This window comes from Lemur catta, chromosome 11, assembly GCF_020740605.2.
Source record: "Lemur catta isolate mLemCat1 chromosome 11, mLemCat1.pri, whole genome shotgun sequence".
In the NCBI taxonomy this organism is placed as follows: Eukaryota; Metazoa; Chordata; class Mammalia; order Primates; family Lemuridae; genus Lemur; species Lemur catta.
This window is the reverse complement of record NC_059138.1, coordinates 81,881,529-81,909,013: the sequence shown is the minus strand read 5'-3', so window position 1 is coordinate 81,909,013 and position 27,485 is coordinate 81,881,529. Positions and strand designations below refer to the sequence as shown.

The window sequence follows — 27,485 nt, the reverse complement described above, 5'->3', positions numbered from 1 at the left end:
GGGGTGGGGAAGCACACGGCATTGGCTGTGCCATGCCCTGACCCCAGGGAGGCACTGGTTTCTGCTTTAGTGTCATTCCGCTGTGTGTCCCAGTCCATTCTGGATGTTCTAGTCCATTCTAGATGTGATGAACTTTCCAGAGGAGGAAACCAACATTTTGTCATTGTACTACTGTATGCAGAAGTATTCATTACCTGCTTGTCTAATTATAATTCTCTCCTTGTCACTGAAGAGCCTGAGGGACATGGGCATTAGAAGACCTTAACTTGGAAGAACGTATAGAACATTTCTGGGTCTTTCGTCCCTTTGCCCACAGTTCAACCAGTGCTGAATTTGTAGAGTCCGTTCCTTCCTTCCTCCCTTCCTCTCCAGCTCCTGTGGGTCACCAGGCATCCGTGACACACACCGGGGGTTGGCATTTTACCACATGTGTGGTTACCCACACTTCATTTATTACATTCTGAGAGCACCGTGGCCTTGACAATTTATGTTTCTAGGCTGTAACTGCATATTATTTTTCTAGCAGCTATCAGGGGTTTCAGCTGGTAATTGAAACTGGATAGTGTCTTGGCTCTTCATTGCTGGAACAATTTATCCTGAAGTCCGAGCGCAGAGCTGAGCCCATTTCTTTCGAGGCAAACAGTACACACACAGTAAACCCGACTTAAGTGTTCTTAGCGCTCTCTGGAAGTGGAGCATAGTCAGCCTTTGGAGCCACCTTCTCATACCTTCCAGAGCCCCTTTCTCCCTAAGTATAATAACCAAACTCCTCCTTCCTTCCCCAGTGTATGAAATTAGTAGGCTTCCCATCTTTTTCACTTCTAGAAACACCATAATCAACCAGCCAACACCGTAGGCCGTGCAGGTCAGACTGTTCTGACTGCTGCATTGACTCTGTTCATTTCGGTAACTGCCACACCAGAAAGGGCTTCATCGGGGTCCTCGCCTTTGCTGAGGGTGACCCTGCCTGCCCCCTTACGCACGTCCCCATGCTGCCTACTCAGATCCAGGTTGAAATTAGTTACCGTTTACTTGCTGTGTGACTCGAGGTAAATTTATTAAGTTCTTATAGCCTCTGTTTCATCTTGTATAAACAGAAATGACGTCCATGTGTGGTGGTCAAGATAAAATGAAAAATGTAATCAATGAACAGCAGAGTTCTTTGGCCTCAGCAGGTGTGCACTAGGTGCTTTTTGAACTTCTCCTCTAGAGCTGTGTGGTCAAGGCCATGGTTGGTTGGAAGAGGTAGAGTCAGGAGTCACCAGGGAGCTCACAGTGCGTGTCGCTCCTGACTGGCTTCCTGTGCCCTTCAGGTGTGCTGACAATCTGAAACACAGGCTGGATTTTAACTTCTGTAGAAGAAAAAAGCCATTTCATTTGAACGAATTATGCCTACAAAAAATTTTCACAGCATTTTCTGTTCTTTGCAATGACTTAAATTTTAAGTTTGCTGTGTTTTGCAGCACCTGACTTTGATTCTTGGGCCTTCTGTGTTTCTGTGTGTAGAGACAATAAGGTCTGTCTGCGAAAGGTGACCTTTCTTTGTGCTTCCCTGGTGCTCTGAGGATTGCCTTTTGTGGGCCCCCTTTGTGGACTCCATTCATGAACTCATTTGAGTACCTGATGCCCGGGAAGTGGTGATACATAGGGAGAGCCTTTGCCCTCTCCAGGGGAGGAGGAGGCAGTGATGGAGGATGCCGCTGTAATGCGCTGTGGCTGCCACTCCCCTGCAGGCAGAAACCCAGGTAGGGGACATAGAAGATGGCAGGGAGGCCTGGGTGCTATTGGCCAATGACGTGCTCCAGGGAAGAGCTGTCAGAGCTCTTTGGGAACTGGTGGTCCAGGCACTGAATTCGAGATCAAGAGGCCAGGGGCCTAGTCTCAGGGCTGACACTAACTGTAATCTGTGACCCCCTTCATGGCCCGAATTTTCTTGCCTGTAAATGTTGAGGGATCAGTAGATCCCAAGCAAAAATCTGTGGGTCAGTCAGCTATTTTAGAATCATCTAAGCAGCCTGAAAAATTAGAATCTGGGATCTCAGTATCAGAAATTTTGGTACTGGGATAAGTTCTTAAAATCTGTATTTATGCAAAGACTTCCTGCCCCAGGTAATTGTGGTATGAAGCCCCCTTTGTGACTCCCCCTTTGGTAATTGTACGACTTGTAGGTTCTTCTTCCTCCCTGTAGCTCTAATCCTTATCCTTTACAGCCTGCTGTCATCTGAAATGTCCCCTTCAGAAAGAGCTTCGTGGCCTCTTAACCGAGCAGCCCTCCATAGACGATGGGTTCATGTCTCTGTGCAAAAAAGAAAAACAAAAAGAAAAAGAAAAACAAAATATATTGGTTTGTGCTTGTTCACTTTTCCATCTCGCCTGCTGGCCCGGGAGCACCTGAGTGTCGTGATGGTACCATAACCCGTCACCTTTGCATCCTCTGTGCTCTGCCCTCTGCCTGCATGTAGAATGTGCCCAACTGGGGGCTTTTGAAGCTGACCGATGAGAGAGTGGTGAAACTGAAGATCAGCCCTTTTCCCTGCCTGTTCCCACCTCTAGGAAAGATTTAAGAGATATTTCCAACTATGGTCAATCACTCCACCGTATTTGGTTGCTCATCAAGATGCTTCATCTAGTGTCAGCCTGCTCCTTCTGAATCTGTGGCTGCTACAGAGGTAACTCTCTTCCATCCCTTAGCCTGGGGCCCCCCAGGGTGGATGTGGAATCACTGAGGGAAGTAAGTGGGGGAGAAGGAAAGTTGGATGCCGACGGTTTAAACCCAGGTGTTTTGCAAATCCTTCCAAAATATTATTTGACATTCCCCCATCTATACCTCCTTCCTGGCTCAGTTGAAAAAGACGACCCACGGTGTGTGTGCCCATATCTCCTCTGGATGGAGTGGAGTAGCACTGAGAAAAGGGAAGTTGATTTCCTGGTTCTCCCACTCAGAGTTCCTGGTGGCACCATCCCACACTATCTGCATCACTGAGCTACACACGCTGCCAAGACTGGATCTTTAAATTTAAACACATTTTGATGAAAATAGAGAAAGCCTGAGGAAGAAAGGTAACACTTCCCCATAAGAGGTGCGTAAGCACTGTACATCTTATGTTTTACTTCTGCTTTTGGATTAAGGACAGAATGTTAATTAAAGGGTAAAGCGCTCATCTTCTGAGCAGCGATTCATTTGTGTATTGCTCTTCTTTCATCTGTTGAGCCTTTGAGTTTTTGAAAACATGAAGGGTGAAAAATATTTCCTAAGGGTCTTTCGAATGTGCCTTTTCCTTTGATTTTTCTGATCTTTTGGCTACATGTTGACTTGGAAAAGAACGAGCGATATGAAAGGAGATGTCATCACAAGGTTCTGGTTCCTGTTTGTCGTTCGGGTGACACAGATGTGACTGGTCTCTACACATGCACACTTTGGTTAACTGGTTCTGCCCAATCCCCATCTGGAGTCCAATATTCCATTTAGTCGAGACTGCTAGGCAGCGACATCACTGGATTCATTAGCTCGAGTTCTGAAAGCTCCTCTTAAGAGTTATTTTTATATTCATACAATTTTAATATTTAGGGACAGGCTGTACCATTTTCTAGGTGCCAAAAGTGATCACTCAGGTTTTTTTCTTAGGTGCTATTTTAGCTTCAAAAATATTTTATTTTTTATGGACTGCTTTGTGTCTTTGACCCAGTTCTCTTTTCCCTGGGATGTGTGTCCTAAGAGGATGAGGTTTATGATATTAATAAGACTTGGAATATTAATTCCTTTCAAATGAAACCAACTGTCTCTGTTCTCCAAGACACACACACACACACACACTTCCCCAACATGCATCCTTTGTGTTGATAAAATGCCTTTGGGGTACCTATGGGGAAAACTTATTTTTCTCCACTTTTGATTAGGAGAAAGAATGCATGGAGGCGTGGGGCACTGTGCTGGAGGACCCAAGGCCTCCAAGCCGGCAGACCTGGGCCTGGGCACTGTTGTGTTTATCTCTCTCTTTTTAGCAGGATTTCCCTGCTTATGGTGGATGTGCCCTAAAGGCGGAGTCGCAGGCCTGGAAGAAATGGGACAGCTTGCCATTCACAGAAGAAATGAACTGTCAGTTCCCATCTCCTCTAACTACAATTTGCTATAGCTTAGAAATGAATAAGCAACAGCTATGAAAAGGGCCTTAGAATAATTGCAGCTAAAAGCAAAGATAACTATATTATTGACTACCACTTACACTCATTTTTACTCATGAAAGGGCTTAATGTTTGGGGTCCATAAAATGTTTGCATAATATCATCCTCAGTCATTTTTTTAATGACTAGTCTAAAATAAGTGTTATGGTTTTTTACTATCTGATAGTGGCTTTGGTTTTGCTGGCATCTGAGGAAGGTGATGTGTGAATGGAGTGAGCTGTATCAAATTTCAGTGTGGGTCGCTGCTGACCCAGGCTGAGGTGACAGGGTTCTACAACATGTACTTTTTTTTTGGAGGGGGAGCAGGGGCTTTTTAGTGAATTTTAGTTTTAGAACTTGAGAAAGTCTTAGCCCAAAACATACCTTAAAAAATGCCTCCCCACCTCTCAGCTAAGCACATCACAGAGATGTCATTTTATTCTGTAAACCGATGTCATTCTTACTTTGGAAAGCCACAGAGTCAACTCTGTGCCCTTTGTCATCTCTGAGGTTCAGATGGTAAGTGATTTGAATCTAATTTCTAAAGAGGACCTCCTTGGTGGTCTGAGCCACTCTGCAGCTTTACGGGGGTCAGGTTAGTGTTTGCAAAGGTTAGTTTGTGACTTTTCAGAATCCTTTTAGTGATAGGATCTTGGATGGAGATCCTGAGTTAGTGTTTCTCAGTATGGCATCGAAAATGAGTTAGTTATTAGCGCTGGCTTTTAAGAAATAGTTAAATAATTCTTTTTTTTTTTTTTTTTTTTGAGACAGAATCTCACTTTGTTGCCCAGGCTAGAGTGAGTGCCGTGGCGTCAGCCTAGCTCACAGCAACCTCAAACTCCTGGGCTTAAGCGATCCTACTGCCTCAGCCTCCTGAGTAGCTGGGACTACAGGCATGCACCACCATGCCCGGCTAATTTTTTCTATATATATATTTTCAGTTGGCCAGATAATTTCTTTCTATTTTTAGTAGAGATGGGGTCTCGCTCAGGCTGGTCTCGAACTCCTGACCTCGAGCGATCCACCCGCCTCGGCCTCCCAGAGGGCTAGGATTACAGGCGTGAGCCTCCGTGCCCGGCCTAGTTAAATAATTCTTAATTCATTTTCACGTGTCATAGAAAAAGTATAACAAGCACATTGAACCTATGATTGCACAGATTCTCTTGCTTAGGCTGAGACTAAGGTGCAATAATTTTAAGAACAATATTAAGTATAGTAGGTCTAGGAAATGGTCTTTGGAGCGCTAGAGTTTGGGAAACACTGGTGTCAGCCAAAGCCTGGGTTTTGCCTGTGCCACTGCTGAGGCTCAACTGGGACTGACTTGCCAAAGTCTAGCCAGCGGTGACCTTGAGACTGGAATCCAAAGTGCTCCTATGTCTGTGAATAATAACAAGCATTGCTGATCTTTATGGAGTGCTTACTCTGAACAATGCAGGGTCCTTTGAATTAGCTACTATTAGTATTCTATTTTAGAAATAAGAAATAGAGATAAGAAAACTCAAAGTTAGAGAGAGTGAGTAACTTGCCTAAGGTTAGAAAGAGGCCGAGTTCAGTGGAGGAAAGATGGAGCACACCTCCGTGGATCTCAGCTAGATGAGAGTAGTTAACATCAAAAAACGCTTGAAGAATGGATCCTTTTGTTAGGAGATTAGAAAGGCCTTGGAACAAATATTTGTTGAGAGCTTAAAACATGCACCAGGCACCAGGGACCCAAAGACTTGTTCTGGAGACTCCTGGGAATGATGGGTGTGTAGCCTCACTGGCTTCGGGGACTCTGCAGGGGACATCCTCCGGGAAACACTTTGTATGTAAACATGTCAAAGATTGAGAAGACTGCAGTCAGAAATCTTTTTTTTTTTTTTTTAAGACTAGTCCAGTGCAGTAGTGATAAGGGCAGAAGTAGTAGAACAAGGAGTTCAATCTGTAACTGACTGTGAACAATCAAGTGAAATGACTTACTACCTTTGGACCAGACAAGAAATCTTTTCTTCTGTAATATTGATAGTTTGCAAACTTGTTTAACCACAAGTTGCCTTTTTTCTCCAATAAAACCTGTTGGATTTTGCAGAGCCAGTATTCTGTGGAGCACCCATTTTGAGACCTAATCTAATCTTATTAACCATTTTACACATGAGAAATCTGAGGTCCACGATGAATTGGCCAAATTCAGAACTAGTTGTTGGCAGAGTTTGTGTCATTAATTGATTAATTCATTCCTTACACGGATATACATACAGCATCTCCCATACGCCAGGCATTCTGGGAACTGGGGTACAGCAGTGAACAAATAGACAAATAAAAATGTAAGAAGGCATATCAGTGATTTTAGATAACAATCCAAGGGACTGAATGTTTGTCCCCACCCCAAATTCATATGTTGAAATCCTAACCACCAATATGATGGTATTAGGAGGTGGGGCATTTGGGAGGTGATTAGGCCCTAATAAGAGGGACCCCAGAGAGTTCTATAGCCCTCTTTGTGGGGCCCTCACCAGCACCCGACCCTGCTGGCACTTTGATCTCAGACTTCCAGCCACCAGGACCGTGAGAAACAAATTTCTGTCATTTATAAGCCACCAAGTCTACGGTACTTTGTTAGAGCAGCCTCTAACAAAGGCTAAGAAAACAATTGACTGAATTGACTAAGAAAACAGTAAATCTGTGAAGATGGGAAATCCTAGCATGGGTTTTCTTAAGACAGAGGGCATGACTTTATCATCTTTTATCTTTGTTTTCCCAGTTGCTGGTACAGGGTAGCAGCAACACAGCTTTATTAAATATCCGTTGAAGGAGATGATGATTTGGAGTCTTTCCCATCCCATTACAAAACAGTCCATTTTAAAAGTAATAACAATAATAACTGCTGTTAGTTTTGGTGTGTACTACTCTTTGGCAAGTTGAAAACAACATATTCTAAGAGGTCCCCCGATTGAAGTAGGTCTATTGGTTGTCCCTGTTACAAAGCCCAGTTTTGAACAGCACTGACCTTAGAAGCTCGTTAGGGGACAGATGATTTATGGAATGAGTAATGTTTGAAAATCATCTTTATAGGTTTCTCAGCATTGCTAAGTTGTGTCATTGGCGAGAATTTTCAGATCACATGCATTTTTTGATTCCTAGGCTTTTGGCCATGTTGCTAATGTGGCAGAATCTCTTCAGGCCCTGCCCAAATTGCTAATATTGACAGATTCTTGAGGAGTGTATAGTTTGTTCAGATACAACAGGGGTGGGATCCAGAATCTTTTTTTTTTTTTTTTGAGACAGAGTCTCTGTCCGTTGCCCGGGCTAGAGTGAGTGCTGTGGTGTCAGCCTAGCTCACAGCAACCTCAAACTCCTGGGCCTGGGCTCAAGCAATCCTACTGCCTCAGCCTCCCAAGTAGCTGGGACGACAAGCATGCGCCACCATGCCTGGCTAATTTTTTCTATATATATTTTTAGTTGGCCAGATCATTTCTTTCTATTTTTAGTAGAGACAGGGTCTCACTCTTGCTCAGGCTGGTCTCGAACTCCTGACCTCGAGCGATCCACCCGCCTCCGCCTCCCAGAGTGCTAGGATTACAGGCGTGAGCCACCGCGCCCGGCCGGGATCCAGAATCTTATTAGATAGTCAGTCCTTCATGAGTTGAATTAGGGAGAACTGCCCATGGGTATTGGGCAATCTGTCTTGCCAGCAGTTTTCTGAACTATATAGTATACCGTGACATTTTAAGTCTCTGCCTGTGAATGCCAAGAAGGACTAATGAAAGGATCATAGCTTTTGAGTTATATGATTCAAGCATGAAAAAAAAATGGCTAATGTGATTACATTATGAGGGGTCTCTGAGTCTATTGGACTAGAGGTTCTGAGCCGCCCAGATGGTCAATGTTAGCAGGGAAGATAAGGAGGGTCAACAAAGCAAATGTCTTTTCTACTTGCGTATCTTTTTCTCTAAGGAATTTGTAGCTAACGAGGAAGACCACTTTGCTACAGAGGAAATGATGAAGTAGCACTGGCATGCTCCCGGCCCTTCACAGTTTGCATTGTCCTGGGAAGGGGGCTTGTGCCCCCCTGGACCATGGTCTGCATTCCACAGGGACCCCCTGCTTCAGAAAGGCCCTGACTCATGAGATCCTAGGATTACCATCCAGCATAGCCCTCAGCAAGTTCTCATCCTCACTTCATTGAGAGCAGATCATTTAATTTAAAGGAAGGGTATCATCGGCTTCAGAGATGGGGTATTTTAGTGATTAGAAACGCAGCCTCTCTGGTAGAGGGCCCTTAGGAGAAAGGGAAATGAATCTGACACCATTTGTCAAATTCATTACTAGGTTTCTTGTGGAAACCTAGCTTTCCCCAAGAGGGCATTTCCCTGAGAAGACATTGTTATTTCACTCTGCATTGCTTTATGGATCACAGCAAAATCAGACATTTATATTTGTTGGAAAAGGGGCAAAGAAATACTTATATTAAAAAGCTTTGGAACAAGAATAGGTGTTTGAAAAACAAAAATGGAAAGCTGTGAGTTTTATTTAGCTTCAGAAGTGAGAGCAGGGCTTGTATAGGTTAGGTCGAGAGACACAGGCTTAATTGTATCTGTGGTTTACTGTCTGATGAAATGATAGCATATGTTACTGAAGGGAAATGGTGGAGTTTATTTCCTTACGTGTTCTAGGAAGTGACCTAGGAAGTGACCTGTAACGTGAAAGACATTGGTGCCAGGCAAAGAGCTTGGGACCTGGAGCCTGAAAAAGCCAGGCCTGAATCTCACCTTCTCAATCTATTACACATGAAAATTTAAACAAGTTATGTAATATTTTTGAATCTTAATTTCCTCATCTATAAAGTGGGGGTAATAATAAAGAACTCTAGACTTTGCTTCGCAGTGCTGAACAGGCCTGGCACATGGGGAGTGTCCAGTAAATGAGCTTTTATTATGAACTATAAGCCAAAAAGTGGCCGGGTGCAGTGGCTCATGCCTGTAATCCTAGCACTTTAGGAAGCCGAGACAGGAGGATCACTCAAAGCCAGGAGTTTGAGACCGGCCTGAGCAAGAGCGAGACCTCGTCTCTACCAGAAATAGAAAAACTAGCCAGGTGTGGTGGTTCACACCTGTAGTCTTAGCTACTGGGGAGGCTGAGGCAGGAGTATCAGTTGAGCTCAGGAGTTTGAGGTTGTAGTGTGCTATGGTGACGCCATGCACTCTAGCCAGGGTGACAGATCAAGACCCTGTCTCAAAAAATTAAAAAAGTATCTATTATAAATAGTCTTCACCAAATCCAGATAGTCTGAAATGCCCTTTGGAGAGGCCTTCAGACTTCATGACTTCATTTAGTGTGGTATCATGCTTGTCTGATTTTTTAATTTCTAAAGAAGTCTTGCAGCATCTAGAACATATTTTGGAACTTTTATAATTATTTAACAAATTTTAAAACCCTTTTCCTACACAGGAAGGCAAGTGTTACCTACTTCTTCTATCTACTTGTACACCTGTTAAAACATTTTAAACACCAAAACATTTAACATTATGAAAGCCAGTTGCTTCCTGACTAAACAAAATTCCCTAAAAGTGTTGTATATTCCTACCAACAGCTGAATCCTCTAAGAGAAGCAGGAAAACCACATAAGCTTCTCTATTAATGCTACGGGTATATTGTGACTTGTATCAGGTCCCTTAGGCCAAAGCAAAACACATATTTTTTGGGGGGGCGGGTAACCTGATGAATTAAGCCAATAACATCCAGCCTCTTGGCCAGAAAAATGTAAATTCTTTGTCTAAAGTCACAGAAATAAGACTCTTTCAGGGCTGGAAAAGACTTTTAGGAATAATGTGGTTTCCTCATTGAATGTATTTCTCTGGATGCTGTACTTGTAATCAGTGATCAATAAATACTGTTTGCTTGCTTTGTGAAGCTGTTTCAAATCGGGATGAGGATGAGTCTGCGGTGTTAAAATAGAGAAAAGCTAATTTTCTTATGCTGAGATTGGTTTTAATCTTGTTAGCCAGATGTTCTAAGCGTTAGAGCTAACCAGTCAGATGAGGCCCGCAAATATCGCAGTTGCACAATGTAATTGGATTGGGAACTGCATTCTTTAAAGGTCATCGTTTGTATGGGGACAGAGGCACCCCTTGTCTGCATTTTGGAAGGGTAGGTCAGCTCCATGGTCCCACTCAGGTCAGAAACACCACTGCCTATTACTTTTGGCTCCAGATCTTTATGTTTAAATTTAAATCCCTCTGCATTTATAAACTCTGAGCATAGAGGCCAATTTTGGCCAATGAAAACGGTTAACCCTTCTGGCCAGCTTCCTCCTGCCGAAGTTTATAATACATGACTGTTTTTATCCCTGTCTGTTGGAAGAACATTCAGAAAAATCCATTGCAATCTCCAGTGTTGCTAAAACCTTCAATTTCTCACTTTTTCCTTTTGCAGCTTCCTCCGTTTGCTACATATTCAACCCTAAAGAAGCCAGGGTTGAATTGAGGTGCTTGCTCCAAAACAGTGCTGGCTGGAGTTTAGAAGTTTTGATTATATTTGAGGATCTTCGGGCTTGAGTGTTCTTAGCGTTGATACTGGGAGGACCGTCTTCACATGGAAAGATTTATAGCACCTGGGGTGAGAACATTAATTGCAACCCAAAGGAACCATGATATTCTGATAAGGTGCTTGAGGAAGTTGTTGGATATAGAGCAGTTTTCTGAAGGGTGCAAGCAATTTTGAGCACTCCTAGCTGATTACTGTGAAATGGGTGAGTGCCTGGAGAGGAGAAAATATGTGGTGGGCAAGGTGGAAAGAGGATAAAGATGGATGAAATAAGAAAATAGGGAAAAAAGCTATTTGAGAGTGAACTTGGCATCTATTTGGTATTTGTGTCTGTTTTTCTCTTGAAATGGGCTGATGTGTTGGCAGAGGCTTCTGGCTGTTGTTAGATGTGAACATCTGTGCTACTTTGCAGAAAACTCAGAATTCTACGGTGTTCGGTGGAAATTGTGTAACTCTGCCACTCACTGGTCTCCTCATTAGGAAAAGCTAAGCCTCTGCTGTTCAGAGTGTGCTTTTAAAAGGAAGATGTGGCTTAGGGTTCCCAGCTTCACTTCTATATATCACGTGGCAGAGGCGAGTTTTCAGCCGTGAAATCTAAGCCCATCAGACACAAAGTGTGCATACACACCTGGTGCAAATCAGCTTCACTTGCCTGGTTGGAAAAAAGAATGAGAGATGCCAAGTTAGCAAGGTATCCAAAGAGAGCTATGAAGATTGGGCAGCTCACAAGTACAAAATTTATGCTTGAGTCCTTATATGTAGTGCCCAATGCTGTTACAAATGATCCCAAAGTATCAGTAATTTAATACAATAAGGGTGTAGATTTTGATCCCTTCAAAGTGCAGCACTGGTCAAGTGTCAACACTACACATCCTCTGCCTGTTTTCCTTTAGCCGGAGCTCAGTCACAGTTGTGGCACATGCAGAGAGACTGGGAAATGTAGGTTAGGTGTGCACTTGTGAAAAATGCAGTTGCTTTATTAAACAGAGCATCTTCTCTGCCACAGCCCTGAATGTTCTTCTGGACAATGGTGGATCTGGGTTTTATGGCGCCCACTTTAAGAAAATAGCACCAAACTAGGTACAAAAATAAATGTTTGTTTGGAATAAGAATGGACAGGGCTCAATCCAATGAGAAGCTCATCCATGGCTCCGTGTGATAGCCAAGGTCTGTCCTATGCTTAGCTTTATAGTAAAGGTATCTCTGCTCCTAGATATCCAAATATAAAATGTGTTTTTCCTCTACTCGCAACCTGTCCCTGCGTGGTGCCCACCCAGAGCACTCAGTGCTGGTGAGGGTGTGCCAGGACAGCTACTCTCGCACTGCCCTTAGAGAGGACATTGCCCCAGCCTTGCTGGGAAGCAGTTTGGCTGCTGGCGCTGAGGACCCGTGACTCTTCCTGTGCTTCGTCTCCTTGGTCTTACCTCTCAGCCTCCGGAAGGAGCCCGGGGTGATTTGCATCAGGCGTATGTGAAAACGTGAAAACATCCTCATTGTCCAATGACAGGTAAATGGCTGAATTATGTCTCCATGCAGTGGGGTAGTACAGCAATTGCAAATGATGATGAAATGTTTTGTGTGTGGGGAAATGCATGTAAGTGAAAATGGCATGAGATGAAATAGTATGATTTCAGTTATGTAAAAATACGTAAAATAAAAAATACTGACATAAATGATATGACATTTTAGCATTAGTCATCTCTGGATGATACTCATATGGCCTAACTTAATTCTCATTTTTATAGTTTTCTGCATCTAGCAAATTGTATACAGTTACTTAAATAATGATAGTACTGACCCCTCCATATGTATATGGTGATGTTGCAGCCTTGAATTTGCCTAATATTTTACTGTTTCCAAAGTGCTGTCGCATATAATAGTATTTAATCTTTACAACAACCCTGAGAGGACAACGATGAAAAAAAATCTTACATTTTTAATGAAAAACAGATAAAACAAAACAAACCCATCCAACCACAAAAAACTATGAATTTATTGACATTTCCAGATAGCATGCAGAAATCTCCGTCTTCTTTCTCATGTTCCCCTAATTAATTCTGCTGTTCACCAAGCACTCGATAACAAAGGTAAAATACAACTCTCTTCTCAATTAGTATGTTTTCTTATTTATATTTCTAATAACAAATATTTTCACTATATTAATTCAGGTTACTTTTTTCATGGAAGTTCTCGAGTAGAGCTTGGAACCCTAGCATTGTTTCACTAGAGAAGCTTTCTGCATTTCAGCTGGCCTGTTCTGGGTCGAGCCTGCCTACTTCCTGAGCAGCTGTCTCAGTTCCCCCTGCCCACGCCCTCCCTGCAGGCCCAGCCCTGGGGGTGGGGAGCAGCGTGGCTGGTGGAGTCCCTAGGACTCTGGGGCCCAACATCAGAGAGTTCCTGATTGCCCTGGGTGCTCTTCTCCCCTGGTTGACTGATGCTCTGTACCTGGCTTAGTCTTGTTCTCGGTGCCAGAATCCCAGCCCCAGCAGCACCCTGAAGCCCTTCCAGGTCCCCCTCCTGCCTTACTGGCCCTTTACTGCAGAGGCTGCAGTTGGCCTCTCACCTCCAGCCTGACAACTGATACCTCCTGCATGAAGACTTCCTGCATTCTGACTGCCTGTCTGTACCTGGATTTGCCATCTCCATGCTCGGCCCTGCTGGAAGACTTCTTATTCCGGGTCTGACCTGTAGCTGCTGGCCAGGTTACCTGAGCTGACTCTGAGCGCCCACGCCTGCGGTGTTGCTGTTCACCCCACGCAGAGTTCCACTGGCGCAGCACACTCTCTCCCAGCTACCGAAGTGCTCTCTCCTTGCCAGAGGACTTGCTCACCCTTGGGGCCTGGGCCGATCCAATTCCAGATTCTGGAATGTCCCCATGGGCCTTACCTCATTCGGATGAACTGGGCCAGGCCACCAGATACTGCACTTTGAAAAGAAGGTCTGGTCTGTTTTGAAGTTGCTGACTGCTTGGAGTACAGTGGCGTTGCAGGCTGCAGTAGGGGGTGGAGGCGGGAGAGCAGGGATGACTGAGCCGAACTAGCAAATACTTACGGGTAGAATATTCTTATTTGAATTTTGTTTTAAAAATACTGTTAAAGACTGTTCAAAATGTGCTGCGTTTTCTACCTGCGGCAATCTCAAGTCCAGAAAAGGAATGTGGAATGGAAGTTCAGATTCTCTCCCTGAACAGACAGGTCAGGTTAAGTGGACAGTGTAGACAAGGAAGGGGAGCTGGTGGGAGCCTGGGCTGCGGGATCGGTTTCCTGGGGCTGCCTTAACACATTGTGACAAACTGAGGGGCTTAGAACAATGCAAATTTATTTTGTCACAGTTGGGGAAGCTAGGAGTCCAAAATCAAGGTGTTGGTGGCCCCCGAATGCTCTAGGGGAGGATACTTCCTGGCTCCTCCAGCTCTGGTGGCCCCTTGGCTTGAGCAGCATCATTCCAATCTCTGCCTCTGTCTTCACATGGCTGTCATCTCCCTGTGTCTGTCTGTGCATGGCGTTTTCCTCTTTTTATAAGGACACCAGTTATAGTGGGTTAGGACCCACCCTAGTGAGCTCATTTTAACTTGATTATACTGCAAAGACCCTGTTTCCAAGTGTGGTCACGGTTGCAAATAGCAGTATAGGACTTCAACCTATCTTTCTGGGAGACACATTTCAACCCGTAACAGCTGCCTATGATCTGGTCTTCCTATCCTCTCCGCAGTGGGGTGGCCACCGGCACGACAAAGCATGCTTTGTGCCTCAGTTTCCTTGGCTGTAAAGCGAAGGTAATAATGGTGCCCTCCCGTAGGATTGTTGTGAGAATTAAATGCGACTGTGCTTGGCACAGGATCCCGGCTCATAGAAAGTGCTCAGCAGGGGTTAGTTTTTATAGGTAGTCACTTCCGGTCCTTTGATTTCACAAGCTAGTTCACAGAGAAATTGAGGCCACACACAAAAGTGAACACTGTGACAAAGCAGGTTAACCCTTTTGATGCTGCGAAGCACATTTTGACTCACCTGCACACAAATTATGCTTCCAAGGTGGTTGTCAGCATTAATTTTGTTCGAGTATTTGCATGATTAGAATCTCTTATGGTGCTCTTTAAAGTGAATGCAAGGTAACCCTCCTGGGGAAGTTCCAGAGAACCTAGGCCTTGAGCTGGCCTGGGCAAATGTGTCCCTCCTTTTAGGATAGTCCTCTAATACATGTAGATTGTGGGATGCCCAGTTCGAGGGGGACCATTCACCTCGTGGTCTGTGTGCACGGGCCTGGGTGAGGCGGCCCTGGGTCCTCTCTGGGGTTCAGTGAGGTTGGGGAGTGTCGTCATCTTGGTGTGAAACTTGAACCTAATTCTGCTGGCCTGATTATTCAATGGGAATGAGATTCCCAAGATTGTAAACTATATTCCATAACTGTGGAGGATATATGTATGTATTCTTTTATCCATAAAGTTAAAACTTAAGAGTTGACTGCAAGTCAAACTGCAGTTTTCCTCCCTGCCTCTTCTTTGGGAACTTTGGTCAGTTTTACTGACAATGGACAAAAATGGGCGGTTTTGGTGGCATATTTGATTTAGCAAGTAGGTGCTACAATCTGAAGGCCTAAATAAAGCTTAGCTTTAGATTGAAGCCCAATAAAGGAATTATGTCTAGTTAGTGCACTTATTTCTGTTACAAGTCAGTTGCAAATCTGAAAGCACGGTCTTGAATTTGCTTGCTCATTTCGTGGTACTGACAATCTGAAATGCTATTGTTAGACAGATTGTAGATTTCAGTTTTTAACTTAATTTGTGTGTGGGTCTATTGATGTTCTGGGAATTTTACTCTAAGACATGTTGAAGATGTACTGTAGCTATTGGTTTTATGAGTTGTTGAGGTACTATTAATATTTATTTCTAATATACTCTCTTCTTTCCTCTTCCCAAAGCAGATAATCAAGAATTAATGTTTAACTTTAAGTTGGATCCATTTACTTTGTATTGAGAGTTATTATTACTTTAATTCCTGTTTCTTTTCCCTGAAGCCCTCATGTATCTTTTGCAAGATACATCTTTTTGTGCATTAATTATTTTCCTTTTCAGTATTAATTATAGGTATTACAACCACAGCAATGAACATTTTTTGTGCACTTACTATGTGCTGGGCACTGTGCTGCTTTCTTTAGATGGATTATTATTATGATTATTTAATTTTTATATCATGCAACACTTTTAAGTGTTGTCTATTATAATTCACATTTTGTATATAATAAAGAACTGAGGCCTGGGGAAATGAACTTGCCAGAGTCACAGCTTGAAAAGTGATGGAGCCAGGGTTTGAACTCAAGTAGTCTAGCTGTAGATTCAATGCTCCTAAACCCCACACTCTTGATATTGCAGGTACGGGCACATCTTTGTGTTTGAGGACAGAAATGCAGATATAATTCAGAACTTTTCAGTGATTCCAAAGGCCTCTGCATTTTCATGTATAATAAGATGAATTTGGGGGCAGCGGATTAGCTTTGCTCAATCTGTTTTGTTCAGGTGAACCTCCATGCTAATTTGCACAGGCAGTAGCGAAAGCAGTGGGAGATATCCCAACACGGCTCCAGGTTGCAAGAGAAATTAGCATGGAATTAAAAATTCACAGGCTTCGTATGCAGGTAACTGAGAATTGACTTAATTGCCATCAAGATGACTACTATGGCCCAAAGTGTGTGTTTCAGAAGGTAGGATGTTATTTGGTTTTGTGTAATTAATAATACTCTGGTCGAATCAACTTAGATAATTGGTTGAAAAAATAAAATAGGTTTTTTTGGCTTCAGGAATTTCTCAAGGTTTTAAACACAAGCTATGTGCATTGCAATCTACAAGAGAAAAATTAAAAAAAAAAAAAAAAAGGAAGTATTAGTGTTTTTGAAATGTTCCTGACAAGTGTTTGCTTGTTTATTTGTTCTTGTTTTGTTCCGGAAGGGTAGGGTTCACTGTAATGAACCTTCCCAGGGGTGTGTTGGTGTAGCAGGCAGGAGGAACAGAAAATTGAATGCTGACTGGCTTAAACAATAAAGGCTTGTATAACTGAAAAGGTTAGAAGTATAGTGGGCTGTCGAATTATTAATAGATTGATTCAGCCACTCTGTAGGTCATTTAGGGTTTGGTTTCTTTTTTTTCTTTTTGTCTCTGTAAAACTGGATTGGACTTTGGAGCTGGCCATGGGGCAAATGCCCCCAGCAAACTGTTGGGGTGGTGATCAGAGAATGCCAGAACAAAAGTAATTTTTAGGAAGAGTGAATGGGCGTGTGGATGCTGGAGAGGCAGCCAACAGGTGTCCACCGTGGCCAGTGATGAGGGGGATACACCTAATTTAGATTAATGTAGATATCAATCCTCTCTGTTCTCTACCCTGTAGGTATTAATATTCTACATAATGTTGTATAGTGGTTTTTCCCCCCTCGGATATTTTGGATGAATATTCTATAGTTACCTCTAAACATAGAGACATTTACCAGCAGGATACTGAGAGGTACCATCTGCATATTTCAGTTTCCCATTAGCAATCCCATAGACCTGATAGGATATTAGAGTTGGCTGCTAACATCAAAGAAAATTTTCTCAGGAAAATGAATTCCATGGTGATCCACTGCTGTATGATTTATATTTACACTCAGTATTATTTTGATATTAAAGTATTCCAGTGGATGCAAATCGACTTCTCTTCATTTACCTTTTCACTTTGCTGCTTGCACGGTTTCTCAGAAAAGTACTGAAGGGTGTTTTCCTGAATGACAGGCTGGAGCTTTACACAAGAAGAAAATGAGAACTAAGGGCTATAGTTTGCGTGTTGTACGGACAGCTGTTTTTAGCCACAGGGATTTCTTCTGAGAAGTGAAAAATGGCTTCAGACCACTTGGTTCATTTGCTGATTGCCTTTTGCGCCATGTTGCACTGACTGGTATTTCCTTCTTTTGTTTGGTAAATCAACTGCCTGCCTGCTATGTGCAATGCATTTTGTGAGGAATCATAGTTGAAGGAGACTTTTTTTTTTTTTTTAAGAAGTGCAGCCTTTCCTGGGCTTTCAATCTGGTCAGGGAGACAGACAGGCACACAAGTAACTGCAACACAAAAGACCACGTGTGAAGCCAGGCTTGGAGGAGGGGCTCCAGGGCCTTAGAGGAAGGAAAGGAAGCCTGGTGAGATGAGGAAAGTTGTATGTGGGCAAGGAACGGAGAAGACCAGTTTCAGAGGAGGAAGTGTTAAGAAAAGGGTAAATAATCTTCTTTGGCCAAACAGAAAAATATATCAGTCAAGTTACATCTTGTATTAGTGATTTATTGTTGTATCACAAATTACCCCAACAGTTAGTGGCTTGACCCAACACTAAGCGTTCAAGAACCCAGGAGCAGTGAGCCTGGTGGTTCTGTCTCAGGGTCTCGTGGGGTGGCAGTCAGATGTCAGGCGGGGGCGCAGTCATCTGAAGGCTGGAGCTGGCGGGTTGCTGCTGGCTGTGGAAGTCTCTCAGGGCTGCTTGAGTGTCCTCTAGGCATGGCGGCTGGCCTCCCCCAGAGTGGAAGTGTGAAATGCTAGACAGGGATGATCAGGTGACAGGTGTAGTATCCTTTTTCTGACCTAGGCTTGGAAATCACATAGCATCGCTTTCCACACATTCTCCATGTTAGAAAAGAGTCACTAAGGTGGGGGTCTAAGGGAAGAGGGCATTAGGATTAACTTTTAATGGGAGTGTCAAAAAATGCACAAACATTTTAAAACTAATATTGTTCTTGAAAAAAAAATGACAGAACAAAAACAATGGTTGCATTGGTTTTTCTGTAGTTGTTTCTACATAGTGTTTATATTAGCACCCTAAGTTTGATGGGTAAACGCTGGCATTAATAATGTCTTTATCTAGTAAGCTAGTTAGTTATTTAAAATAAAAACTGGTAGTTTATTCAAAAGATGCCTTACCACAGAAGCCTCCTCCATAAGACACATAAAGTGTAAGTGAACAGCTCAGGCTGGGGTGTGGTGGAGGGGCACAGCCTCCCCTTAGCCCCAGGAGGGACCCACAAACACGTTGGACCCCAAGAACAGAGCTGTTTGGAAGCTATTCCATGGATCCCTCCCTTTTCTTTTGGAATTCAGTTTATTCGTTTGAAGAAATCATCCCTGTTCAAGGCTTTCAAATAGTTTTGCAAAAGGTACTCTAATCATAAGGATTATTTTCTGCATTTTGAATACGTAGTTGAGCTGTGTCACTGTATGATGTTTAGTATTATATTAGTTCTTCCAAAATGTTTTTTTTTTTTGGTTGTTATTTTTTGTGAGCAGAGGTAGGAGGTAGTTGAGAGTGAGGAAGGGTACTTTGATTTGAACAGAATTTTCTCCTCTTGAAGCACATATAAGTTAAAAATATACACAGACTGAACCATAACGCAGTGTTTATAGCAGTGAAAGACATGAGCCACCGTTCTCAGTGAAATCAAAACTAAAGCCATCCGTGACTGTGTAATCTCACACCGTCATGGTGTTACTGCTGGAGTGGGAGGCAGAGTTTTGAGAAATGGAGAATGTATGTGCTTTTGCATAAGTGTCTGATAATTACCAGAAGTAAGGGGAAGTTTTTATGAACCAGATAAGGAAAAATATGCTCATTAGTCATATGAATATTAGTTTTCTCAACACAACAATATACTTCTGAGATTCCTCCCTGTACAAAAAGCCATTTCTATAGACTGTTTGCATGAAAAGAGACCCTTTAATGCAATAGAGAAATTAGAAAAGCATAGTACATTACCTCTGTCTAATTTACCACACTTAAAAGGGCAATAGTCAGCGAAAGTAAATTTTATTTAAAGAATTTTGATGATGAAAAGCACAAAGATTAATTTTTCTCCACTATCACTTTCATCCCTGCCACAATCCATTGTAACCACTTGTTCCTGGAAAAGAAAGAACATATAGTTGCTGCAGTCATTTCTTTTTAAAATAAAGTGTTGTAGTGGATATTGAAAGCCTAGAAGAAACCAGTGGCTGAGTAGTGAATGTAAGAAATGGGACTTTATTTGCAAAGAAGTATGTAGGGAAGGGGAATATTGCTCTTCGAATTCATCCATTAACAATCCAGTATTAATACCTATGGGATTTCCCATTTAGAATATTGGTAAGGTAGAATTACTTGCTACATCTCCATAATTATTTCTTAAAATGGTTTTTCTAAGAGCCAGGAAAATGTCGTGCAACTTCTTGTTCCTACTTCCTGTTCCAGCTGTTTCAAGTTTTATTATGAAAATGTGTAAGTGGGAGTAAAAGCAGAGATCTTACCTAGCAGAGTGCCTGGCATGGAGTGGGCATCGGCAAACATTAATTCCCTTCTGCCTTCTTTCATTCTTACGTATTTTTCGTTGACCCCAGGATCCAAGTAGGGAGGGTGAGGAAAAGTGTCAGAGCAGATGGGCTGAAAACTTCATTCAGCTAAAAACTCTTTTCACTCATGTCTTCTTCCCCTTGCAGCTTTGTCTGTTTCTCTCCAACTTGAAACCCACCGTTTTTTTATTTCTCCACCAAGATGTGTCAGGTTGCCTCTCTTTAGGGCTGGGCCAGCAGGCCTGATGGTGGGATCTTGTTACTCCCACTGGATTAGTTTTCTCTTGTTTAAGTGAAGAAAGTGATTATAAACCTGGATTACCATTCATCCCATTTTTGTTCAGACGTGCCATTCATTCATTCATTTGTTCAACATGACATCTGTTGAAGCCTGGGGTGTAGGGCTGTGTGTGTGTGTGTGTGTGTGTGTGTGTGTGTGTGTGTGTGTGTGTGAGGGACGAGAGGTTCCTGGAACTGAGGCGTCCAGCCCTCTGCCCAGCCTTTTAGTGGCTCACAGTCTGGTGGTGGTGGTGGTGGCGGTTGGGCTGGAGAGATAGACGTGGAGACAAGTAGATACACTTCAAATCAGCGTTTATTGAACACTTGCTGTGATCAAGGAACTGAATCAAATTTTATGTGACTGTTAGGTTTTACTAAACTTGATCCTTTCTTTCAAGGAGCAGTAAGGAAAGAAAACACATTTAATTCAGCAAACATGTAGAGAGCTTTCCATGTGTCAGTCACTAAACTGCTATAGTGCTAGGGAGTTCAGGGTTATTTTCATGTCAGTTACATGAAACAAGTTCTTCATATGCCAAAAAGGTAGAGACCATCTGAACTAGAGTAATTACAGTGGGAATTGTAGAGGAAGTCAGAAGCAAAATAGTCATAGCAGTTAAGGGTTCTGACTTGGGAGTCCTATATATCTGGGTTTGGATCCTGGCTCTGTTACTTAATAGCTAGCTGTGTGACTTTGGGGAGAGTGGGGAGTTAATCACCTCTTCAAGACTCAGTTTCCCTATATACAAAATGAGGATAATAGTGATAATACTTACTGTGGTGGATTGTATTTTCCAAAGATGGCCATACCAATATCTCGTCACACATCTTGACAATATCCCCTTGAAACTCTTCCCATCTAGCAATAGAGCTTATGTCCCTTCTTTTTGATTTTGAGTGGAATGTTGCAACAGCCTTGGCCAAAATAGAGTATAGCAAAAGTGACGCTATTACGATTTGCAAGGCTATGTTTTAAAAATGCTCTGCACATCCATCTTGCTGTGCAGTGTTGCTCTTGGAAGGAAGCTAGCCACCATGCTGCGAGGAAGCCCAAGCAACCCATGGAAAGGGCCAAGTGGAAGGAATTGGTCCACAGCTGACAGCTACCACCAACTTGCCAGCTGTATGAATGATGATCTTACAAGGGAATCCCCCAGGGAGCCCCATTTGAGTTTCCCTGGCTGACTCTGCATGGATCATAGACAAGCCATGCCTGCCTAATCCTGCTCAAATTCCAGTTTCATGAGCAAAATAAAATGATTGTTGTTTGCAACCACTAAGTTTTGGGATGGTTTGTTCCACAGCAATACATAGCCAGGACACTTGCCATGTAAAGTTGCAAAGATAAGTCAATGAAATGATGCATGTAAACCAGCACAAAACTAGTGCCCCACTAATGATAGCTCTCTTTGTCCTTGATACCAGTTAAGAGAAGATATTTAATAGAAATCAGCATTAGTTCACAATGAGGTCAACCTAAGAAGCCCCCCCATGAGCTTCTGATATCCAGTAGGTTTTAGGAAACTAATTTTGTTCACTTTTTTTTTTTTTTAATTTGCAAAAGCCCGGTTGGTGTCAGTGTCCCGGAGTCCCTTTCCGCTGGCATTATGCTGCCTTTGTGCTGAACCCTGTGGCCTCTGTTGGTTGTGTGAGAGTTTCATTTAAGCTTTCTGTATCATGACCAGATTTGTAAACAGTATTTAAATTTCCAGATAATTCTGTGAAAGTCATGCTCAGGGCTGTTGTTTTATTAAAAAACATTTTTCATTGTGGTAAAAAATGCATAACAAAATTTACAACTTTAACCATTTTTAAGTATGCAGTACAATAGTGCTAAATATACACACATTATTATGTGGCAGATCTTTAGAACTTTTTCATTGTGCATAACTGAAACTCTGTACCCATTGAACAGTAACTCCCCGTTTCCTCTTTCCCCAGTCTCTGGCAAGCACTGTTGTACTTTGTGTTTCTAAGAGTTTGGCTACTTTAAATAACCCATATAAGTGGAATTTGTCTTTGTCTTTTTGTGACTGGCTTATTTCACTTAATATCCTTAAGGTTCATCCATGTTGTGGCATATAACAAGACTTCCTTCTTTTTAGGCTGAATAATATTCTATTGTTGTATATACCACAACTTCTTTATCCATTTATTTCTTAGAGGCCATGTAGGTTGCTTCTACCTCTTGGCTATTGTGAATAATGCTGCAGTGAACATGGGAGTGCAAATATTGCTCTGCTTTTATTTTTCCACTTCCCACTGATAGCAGAATGTCGTCGCAATGTTTTGGAGGGAGAGGGAGGGGCTTATCTGAATTCATTGTCATCTTTTGTCTAGCCTGTCTTAGAGAGTGATACATAAGCAGGTAGCCATGCCACCTGGATTCTTCCTGAGGGTTTCAACTTCATTACGTGTATCTGTTGTGTAACCTGGACACTGGTAGAGTTCAACCGCTACTTGTATGGCTTTATATTTATTTCAGGGAAGTTTCGCAAGCATTACTATTCCCTTGCTGCATGATAGCTGTTTCTTTAGTATGGGGAACATGAGAATACAGATACCACATGCATGTAAATGCTAATGCAACTGTCTATATTTAATGTGATACTCACTGTTCTTTACCAAAGTGGGCTTCTCTTATAAGTAGACATGACACAATTTTTTGAAATTAATATTTTTAAATTATACATATTTTTAAAAAAATTAGTAGGTTTTATTTTTTAGAGTAGTTTAGGTTTATAGAAAAATTGGGCACAAAGTACACAGTTTCCATATCCCCTCTTTCCCCTGCAAGGGTTCCCCTTTTACTAACATGCTACATTACTGTGGTACATTTCTTGTAAGTGATGAACCAATATTGATACATTATTATTAACGGGAGTTCATAGTTTGCATTAGGTCTTACTCTTTGTTTTATACAGTTCTATGAGATTGGATAAATGCATAATATCATGTATCCACCATTATACTATCATACAGGAAGGCTTTACTTTCCTAAAAATCCCCTGAATTTTACCAATTAATCTCCCTCATCCCCCAAACTACTGGCAACTACTGATGTTTTTATTATGTCTATAGTTTTGCTTTTTCCGGAATGTCATATAGTTGAAAACAAACAGTCTGAAGCCTTTTTAGACTGGCTTCCTTCACTTAGAAATATGCATTTAAGATTCATCCATTTTTTTATGGTTTGATAGTTCATTTCTTTTTATCACTCAATACTATTCCATTGTGTGATGTACCACAATTTATTTATCCATTCACCTACTGAAGAACATCTTGGTTGCTTCCAAGTTTTGTCCATTATGAATAAGCCTGCTGTAAACATTTGTGTGCAGGGTTTTGAATGGATGTAAGTTTTCAACCCATTAGGGTAAATACCAAGGAGTGTGATTGTTAGATTATATGGTAAGAGTATGTTTAGTTTTGTAAGAAACTGACAAAATATTTTCCCAAGTGGCTGTGCCATTTTTCATTGCCATCAGCAGTGAATGAGAGTTCCTGTTGCTCCACTTCCTCACCAACCTTTGGTGGTGTCGTTCTTTTGTATTTAATAATGCTAATAAGTATGAAGTGGAATCTCATTGTTACTTTAATTTGCAATTCCCTAATGACATAAGATGTTGAACATTTTTTCATAAGAGACATGTTTTTACATTTTTATTTAAATTTTTAAAATTTTGAACTAATTATGACCCATAAGAAACTGCAAAGAATAAAAAGAGTACGGAGAGGTCCCTTAACCCAGCTTCTGCCCATGGTGATATCTTACATAATTAGAACATTATCAAAACCAGGGTATTGACATTTTCAGAATATAGTGCAGCAGACTACAGGCTTTACAGGGACTTCACCAGGTTTTACATGCACCCATTCTATTTTTTATGTGTTTATAGTTCTATGAAATTTTACTGCGTGGATAGATTCTTGTAGCCATGACCACAGTCAAGATACAGAACTGTTCTGTCACCACAGAGAAACTCCCTAACGCTACTCTTTCATAGTTGCATGCTCCTGTTAACCCCTGTCCCACCCCTAATCCCTGGTGACCACTGGTCTGACATATATTTCTAAAAAATATCACTGGAGTTATTGATCCAGTTTGTCTCTATGTCAGTATCATTTGAGAGTGATTGATTGATTATTCTTCCTTTTGACTTTTGATATTTGTGGGTCTAATCTCCAGTTAGTCAGGATGAGCACATGCATGTGTAGATGGGAAGCTTTTCTTAGAAGACATTTGTATATGTGTGTGCCACCTGCCGACCTGATGTATAGCCATTAGTGCTTAAGGCAGCAGGTAAATCAGGTTGCTATTACTGTGTGATAGAAAACTTGGCCAAAGATTCATTAGCAAGTTCCTTTCCTAAGGAATGACCTACTGTAGTTCATTTTAAAACATGATTTGATTTACCAAAACATAATGTAAAAATAATTTTTAAGGAGAAATACCAATTTATATTCAGTAGCCAGCAAACTTACCACCATTAAAGGCTGGGAGAATGTTGGGAGAGACACAAACGAGGTAGGAGCAGGGAGGACGTGGCTGTGGAGTCATTGTGTGTTTCAGGGCTGGGGAAGATTGTTTGACCATAAGGCTGTAGCACACAAAAGACGGTTATTCAGGATGTTGGGAACATTTTAATCTCTCGGGTTTCAAAGGGGAGAAAAGTGTATGTCAGAAGTCACTGGTGATTTTTTTTTTTAAAGGAAGAGGAAACAAGGCGTGTTGTATCTTGGGGTTTGGAGCACCCAAACTCCAGCCAGTGGATGCTTAAGAGGTACATGAGTTAAGTTTGTGTCAGGAGATTATTTCGTTAAATAATTAAAATGTAAAAACAACTTTATTCCAGAATTCCAGAGCAGAGTTTCTCAATCTCAGTGCTGTTGACATGTTAGGCCAGATAATTCTTTATTGATGGAGGACTTTTCTTTGCATTGTAGGATGTTGGCAGTATCCCTGCCCAGTACCCAGCTGTGTCTACTAGCATTCCCTGCCCGAGTTGTGACAAAGAGAAGTGTCTCCAGATATTGCCAAGTGTCCCCTAGGAGGAAGGGGGATTACCCCTGTTTGAGAACTACTGACTTTATGTATACATATACATACACATATATACACACACATATCCATGAACTATATATGGTATTATTTTCTAATTTACATAAATAGTATGATGTTTAGGTATTTAGGTACAAAACAGCTTGTTTTGTCCATTCATTATTATGTGTTTGAGATTCAGCCACGTTTATAAATATAGTTTATCCATTTAACTACGGTATATTGGGTCACCTTAAGTCTGTATTATATTTTATCTCTTTGTTGATAGATGTGGAAGTTGTTTTCAATTTCACCATAAAACAAGTCATTCTTCAGTGAATATTTTTGTCCATGCCACCATAAAACAAGTCATTCTTCAGTGAATATTTTTGTCCATGCCACCGTAAAACAAGTCATTCTTCAGTGAATATTTTTGTCCGTGCCACCCTGAGCATGTGTATGATTATTCTGGATTGAATAAAAGTCCCATAGAACTTACTCAACTTTGTTATAAATCACCAAATTGCCCACACAGGCTATGTTAGTTTACGCTCCATGCAGCAGTGTATGTGATCCTTTTTACTCCATATGCTATGGACACGTGATATTGATGACTTCTTTAATCTTTGCTCATCAGGAGGGTGAACATGGTGTCTTGTCCTAATTTACGTTTTCCTGATTACTAGTGAGTCATCCTGTTTAAATTTGGAAGGACCCTTGGGATCTTCTAGTCAGCACTATATTTTAAATACTCAAAACACAACACTAAGATTATTCTTACTTTCTTACTACTTTGATTTTTGTTTCCTAAGAATATTTTCTTTTTAGTCTCATAGTTGTATGTCCCTCGTTATTTTGTCATACTGAATCCAGTATCTCAGTACGTGGAAACCTTTCACATTTGCGGTGACGGTGGAAAATACAGATAGAGGGGAAAAAATCAAAGACTTTGGTACCACAGATTTCCCCCTTGCACCATTTTTTTCCCCAGTAATCACCCAGGAGGATGGCTATTTGCTGAGCTGATTGTGTTTGATGCAGGGCCTGACCAGGGAGGGTACTCACGCTTTCGGATCAATGATGAGCTGAACCCTAAGATGCAGTGAGCGGCAGATGAGGTCCTGATGGCAGCTTGAAAATACCTCTAGAGCCAAGTGGTATCTTGGCTCACAGCTTGAGCCTGCTTTCCTGATTGCTGCCTGTAGCCACAGTAGACTGGGAATTACTGATAAGGGCAGGAAGTGTTGACATTTTCCTTAATAGGATGGGTTCCCCAGTGAATTCTGACCCATGCTTCCATGGTCAGCCCCCTTGAGGCCACCTTCCCGGGGGCCAGCTGTTGGGATCAGCAGAATTGACCCTCAGGGCAGGGCAGCACGGGCACCATCCCCTGAGGCCAGTGAATTGAGGACATTCTGGTTTCCTCTGTAAAATATCAGAAGACCCGGGCTGGGCTGTGATTCAGCCAGTCTGTGTTTTAACTGCCATGACATGAATAAGCCTATCTTCCTGACCTCCTCATTCCCATCACGAGCCAACACCCTGAGTTCTAGTAAGCATGCCACGTATGACTTCAGTGCCCCACGCACACGCAAGTTTAATTGGTTTGTGGTTGCCTAAAATGTCAAATGAGGGAACATATTGCCTACGGGGATAGCATTTGCAATTCTGTGCATTTCATTTCATCACAGATAGTTGTGTCATCAAAGCAACATGGAAGTGTGTTTGTTTTACTTAAAAGACCTATATTGTTTTCGTGTTTCTCTGTGACTTGGAAGAATAACTGCAGATAAGCAAGCCTTCCCCAGAGTTAAAATTTGTGGGCTTATATTTGCGCTAAATGATGCACGTGATACAGTTTAATATTTCATCAAGCTGAAAATATTTCTTGCTGAAGGATACTTCATTTACAGGATTTTTTAAAACCACCACATGCAGGATAGGTATAGAGTTCATTTGTGTGTCTGTTTCTTCTGTGATTCGTGTATTGAGTAGGTGTCTGCTGATAACCTTCTCTGGGCAGCATACTGTCCCTGAGAGAGGCCCTGTCCTCCGGAGCTCTCTGTCAAGAGGAGACAAAGACATGCGGGCAGATGTCACTAGGAGACGAGATAGGTAACCAGGTGATATGGAGCAGAGAGGAGGAAGTGATAA

The 27,485-nt window shown here is 42.0% G+C and overlaps 1 protein-coding gene across 3 annotated transcripts in view; it reads left to right on the top strand.

The window, feature by feature from the left end:
* ELMO1 (engulfment and cell motility 1) overlaps nt 1–27,485 on the top strand; it is a 503,740-nt gene that overhangs the window by 14,784 nt on the left and 461,471 nt on the right. Inside the window, exon 1 of one of the 3 annotated variants that reach the window (XM_045564715.1) lies at nt 13,023–13,621. The exons of the other annotated variants lie outside the window; for them this stretch is intronic. The gene's annotated coding sequence lies outside the window, so the exon portion shown is untranslated. Of the gene's footprint in view, nt 1–13,022; nt 13,622–27,485 lie in introns of those variants that run through there. 3 annotated transcript variants of the gene reach the window in all.